This window comes from Urocampus carinirostris, chromosome 12 (assembly GCF_059441175.1).
Source record: "Urocampus carinirostris isolate Australia breed hairy pipefish chromosome 12, RoL_Ucar_1.0, whole genome shotgun sequence".
NCBI lineage: Eukaryota > Metazoa > Chordata > Actinopteri > Syngnathiformes > Syngnathidae > Urocampus > Urocampus carinirostris.
In genome coordinates, this window is record NC_142360.1 from 18,110,823 (window position 1) to 18,116,822 (window position 6,000).

Here is a 6,000-nt window from a genome sequence, read left to right on the forward strand (position 1 = left end):
TAAGACGTGTACGACGTATTAGAAAATCTGTACGGAAAAAAGCTAATTTGACAATTATGGGTACCATCCGGTATACACCGACTATCACGAAACGGCAAATCCATCAAGTCAAACGAGTTCGCCGCGGAAGCCTCTATCTCGGTATCGTTTTTTTTCGTTGCAATTGAAGCGAGCGGTTTGATGTAGTGAAAGGAAGTCCATCTCTTTTTAGAGAACGGGCTTTTTCGGCTCATTAAAGAGAGCCGGCTCTCAAACGGCTCACTTTCTTTGATGCATTATATTACGAATTATTATGTTGTATAAAGAAGTTAAGAAAAAAAGGAAGTATAAAATGAGAAAATGTGGTTATCTCTTTTATCAGTATATTACCAACAATAATTTAATGCAGAAAATGAATTCCTAATTTGAATAAGAAAATATATTATTCTACTTAATTATATTTGCATGTATTTTTTTCCTTCTACAGTGAACGTCCAAACTACTTAATTTGGAACTTTTTTTTATAATAAACCTCATTCATGTCGAGCAACTCAGGATCTCACAACAAAATGTTAATTAACAATATATATGATATAACGAAACACATGTACAGTATAACATGTTAAACTAGATAAATAAACACGTTTGAAAAAAAAATATGGTGTAAGATGATTTTGTATTTTGTAAGGGAAAATACGACAGTTTGTAAGGGCATAGAGCCGCGTAGGTTGACAGGAATGGGTCCCCTATAACCTGATTGGATGCGTACTTACTACGACTCTTTCCATGTTCTACTCTATCATTGCAAATACAATTAAAATACTACATGTGAGATATTTGTGTGGGTAATCCCACTTCTCACCCTCCCTAGTAAGGTCTATGCAGGGGTACTCAAGAGGAGGGTCCGCCAGGAAGTCGAATCTCGGATTCAAGAGGAGCAGAGTAGTTTTCGTCCCGGATGTGGAACACTGGACCATCTCTATACCCTCTTCAGGGTCCGTGAGGGTGCATGGGAGTTTGCCTATCAAGTCTACATGTGTTTTGTGGACTTGGGAAAGGCATTCGACCGTGTTCCTCAAGAGGCCCTGTTTGGGGTTCTACCGGTCGATCTACGTTCCTACCCTCACCTATGGTCATGAATTGCGGGTTATGACCGAAAGAACACAATCTCGGAGACAAGTGGCTCAAATGAAGTTCCCCCGCAGGTTAGCTGGCCTCTCCCTTAAAGTTAGGGTGAGGAGCTCAGTCATCCAGGAGGGACTTGATCCTTCCCATTGAAAGGAGCCAGTTGAGGTGGCTCGGGCATCTTATTAGGATACCTCCTGGACGCTTTCCTCAGGAGGTGTTCAGGGCATGTCCCACCGGCAGGAGGCCCGGGGGACGACCCAGGACACACTGGAGAGACTATGTCTCTAGGCTGGCCTGGGAACATCCCGTTGGATGAGCTAGAAAAAGTGGCTGGAGATAGAGAAGTCTGGGCTTCCCTGTTAAGGCTGCTGCCCCCTCGACCCGGATAAGCGGAAGATAATGGATGGATGAATGGATAGTTAGATTGTAATCCACAGCGAATAAGGCCAAGCAAGCAGAAATCAGATTTGCAATTTTACAGAAAAATGATTTGAAATTAACATTTGGCAAAGTGCCCTTTTAGGGTTTATGTATTGATTACTGTGTGCTCACTCAGGCATGATTTACCTACAGTTTATCACTTAAAATGGTACAAATTTAACTGCAAGAGCAGCCTGAGGTCGATTTACACTAACCATTCAAAGTTATATCGTACAAAGTGATATCCTGAAAGTCATCCAGGCCAGTGTTTTTCAACCTTTTTTGAGCCAGGGCACCTTTTTTTACGTTGGAAAAATTTTGCGGGAAAACCACTAACCAAAAATGGTGTAAATTGACACTGAACAGTATATCTAATTACAATATAATTTATAATACCCCAGTTTTTACAGCACAGACAATGACATAATATATGCAGAAAATGATTCATAAATGTTTTATAAAATTTTCAAATTTAAAAAGTGACATTGGATAATTTCTCACGGCACACCTGACGATATCTCACGGCACACTAGTGTGCCGTGGAACAGTGGTTGAAAATCACTTATCTAGGCCATCTAAAAGTAACAAAATAAACCAATCTGCTGTATTATTTGGGTTTTCAATTAACTAAAACAACTAATGTACGAATGTACTGAATTTAAATACAAAAACTTAAATAAATATATAAATGCATAGAGGTACATGAAACAAGATACACTAAATAGTTTGTGTTTTAAATAAACTGCAACGACAAATGTATAAAAACAGACAATGTTAGATAAAATTAATTTTAAAAAGAGCAAACAAATACTTAAATAATTATGGAAATGTACAGAAGTACTTGCAACAAGGTAACACATCTGATTTATAAACAGAATATAAAGTTGAACAAAATACATCTGATACTACTGCAGTCTAAAGATTTTAATTTTACACTCCTCTATATTGTCCCTCAACAGTCCATGTACTCCTCAGAACCTGTGTTTCCTAGCTTAATTGGAGGCAAAGTCGATTATGATATCATTGTAAGATATCTGATGGCCGAGTCTCTTGTTTATACTGAGCACACGAACATTTAAGTTAACCGTTTTCAGGGGGCCGCTAGCAGTCGCAGGGCCTTAAGATCCTGCATAGTTCACCTGGTGAACGTAGGGATGCTCTTGGTAACTATTGCTCTTTATTATCAACACAGTTAAGTTATGATCGTTGTTGAGGTACATGATTTTTAAATATTTCCTTATGAACTTCTTTTAGTGTGTGGCTATTTTATATCAGTCTCATGCAATGTATGTCATGTCCTGCACGGTTGTCATGGCATCCAGCTAGCCCCGCCCCTTGACACCGGCTGAGACGCATTGAACTGATTGTTTGTGGAGTACCTAAACGCTCCTTTTGGGACTGCCCGTTGCCAGACCATCGCTTTACGATGTTGAAGACCTGTTCATGCCTGTTTGATCCGTGTAATGCCTAGTTTGTAATTTTGATTACCTTTGAACCTGTTTTGTTTTGTCTTTGGTCCGTCTGTGTGTTGGACAACTTTTATTTCTCAATTAAAGTGAAAGATCGGCTACGCAAATGAGTTCCGACTTCCTGCTTCCTGGTTTGTTTCCTGACAATTTAGGCTTGAATGCGAGTATATACAGTACTTAAGTCATTTTGGCTTTTAGGGAAAAAAAGATACATGTATTGTACTACCTATACTTTAAACTACTATGCTTTTCATTCGATAAATTTGAGAAGTGGATTTTTTTTCATGATTTGAATCCGAGCTTGTCGCCGGTTGAAATGGTGGGTCCTCAAGTCAGACCAGGTGAGAACAACTGTGTTAGAAGGCTTGCAATGTACTCGATTGTCAAGGTCAGTGCAATCAGTTTAAATTGAAATAAAAAAATACAGTGAGAACAGATTTTCAACTCGTTCTGTGCCAAAAGGTAAAAATGTGTTTTTCTTGTTTTATTTTTAAAAACTATTACACAGGGTTTGGCGTTGCCAATCAGTAAGTATCAAGTTTTTGATATATTCAAAAGATGTTGGTATGGTAAATCACCATTGGATGGCAGTATTGGTTTTGATCAGATCTTAATCCACACATCGAGGTAGCCCCCACTCCTTCATTCCGACAAATGAGTGTGTGTATATGTATGTACAGTAAGGAAAATAAGTATTTGAACACCCTGCTATTTTGCTATTTCTCTTAGAAATCATGGAGGGTTCTGAAATTTTCAGCGAAGGTGCATTCGAGAGAGAAAAACTAAATAAGAAAAATCCAGAAATCACAATTCATGATTTTTCAATGATTTATTTGCGTGGTATAGCTGCAAATAATATTTGAACATGTCACGAAACGGAACGGGACTGTCTTGAAACGGGTCGGGAAGCAGGAAGTTGGAACTCATTTGTGTAGACGATCTGTCACTTTAATTGAGAAAGAAAAGTTGTCCAACACACAAACGGACCAAAAACAAAACAAAGTCGGCTCAAATGCAGGCAAAGCTACAGACTAGGCATTTACCAGGGTTAAACAGAACTTGCAGGAATCTCTCAGAATGTTACACTGAAGTGCAACAAAGTCCAACAAGCACAACAAGAATAAACAGGTATCAAACAGGCATGAACAGGTTTTCAACAAGGGCAAACAATGATCTGGCCAAGGGCAGTTCCAAAAGGCGCGTTTAAGTACCCATAGGAGTAATCAGGAAAATGCAGGTCAGCCGGTGTCAAGGGGCAGGGCCAGCTGGACGCTATGACAACCGTGCAGGATATGACAGAACACCCGAGAAAATTAATAGTTTGGAAGAGTGTGTGATAGGCGTAAGTTATGTGTGAATGTTGGGAAGAGTAAGGTGATGAAGTGTTCATGGGATGGAGTGGGCATTGGCGTTGGAAATAAGGTTGAATGGACAGCTGCTGGAATTAATATTTGGTATAGTAGCCTTTGTTTGCTATTACATAGGTAAAACGTTTCCTGTAGTCTTTTACCATGTTTGCACACACTGCAGGGGGGATCTGGGCCTACTCCTCCACACAGATCCTCTTTAGAACAGTCAGGTTTCTGGGCTGTCACTGAGAAACACGGAGTTAGAGCTCCTTCCAAAGATGTTCGATTGGGTTCAGGTCTGGAGACTGGCTGGGTCATGTTAGAGCCTTGATATGCTTCTTACGGAGCCACTCCTTGGTTTTCCTGGCTGTGTGCTTCGGGTCGTTGTCGTGTTGGACGACCCAGCCACGATCCATCTTCAATGCTCTGATTGAGAGGAGGTTGTTCCCCAAAATCTCAGAATACAGGGCCCTAGTAATCCTCTCTTTAATGTAGTGCACTCGTCTTGTCCCATGTGCAGAAAAACACCTCCAAAGCATAATGCTACCACCCCCATGCTTCACAGTAGGGATGGTGTTCTTCAGATTGTACTTTTCATTCTCGTTCCTCCAAACATGCTTCGTGGAATTATGACAAAAAAGTTCTATTTTGGTCTCATCTGACCACAAAACTCCCTCCCATGACTCCTCTGTATAATCCAAACTGTTATATGCCAACTTAAGACAGGCCTTGACATGTACTTGTTCAAGCAGAGAAACCTCTCGTGCCATGTATTATTTCAAATTATGACGTCTTAGTGTATTACCTACAATAACCTTGGAAACTGTGGTCCCAGCTCTTTTCAGGTCATTGACCAACTACTGTCGTGTAGACCAGGCGGATTCCTTTCCTTTATATTGATAAACGTCCGTTTGGTCAAACTGCTCCCCCAAAAAAAGAAGAAAAAAAATCAATGTCAGTTACCAAATAGTCATTTTGTGTGCCCCATATATGGTCATTAAATCCATATACAGATCTTGTGGAAATGACGCCCTCTTATTTTGTAATGTGATGACACACCCCTTGTTGAATGGTTATAGAGCGATGTTTTGAGAAAAATACGTCATTGCTGTAACCCGATCCTACTTTGGGTGTGTGAGTCTCTGTAAATCAGGAATGATGCACTTTTACTAGGGAACCCTAGTACAGTTGTAAAACGGGGACAGTTGTAACAGTCAAAGTTTGACCAATCAAGAGTTATATTGATGTCGCTGTTATGGGACACTCTCCTTTCCATTTTGACCTCAAACAAGACGTTGAAGACACTGAGTGACATTGTCTCAGTTGTATGATCATAAAAACACTTTCAGAAAGGATTTCAAACTTTCTCTCTCTCAATGTTTTTTGTTTCATTTCAAATATGCCAAATATTGACAAATTTCTGGCACATGGATGCAATGTCCACATTCTACAACCACATGGAGAAAATGTTAGTTAATGACAGCTGCAGGGGCGGTTCTACACTAAATTACTACCTGGGCGAGACCCCCTCCAACCTCCAACACCGCCACTGAGAAAAGAAGAAAAATAAAATAAAATATGAAAATGGAGAACAAAATGGAAAAAAAGCGACAACAACAAAAAAGGGAAAAGCTAAGGGTTCAGGGAAACAAAAT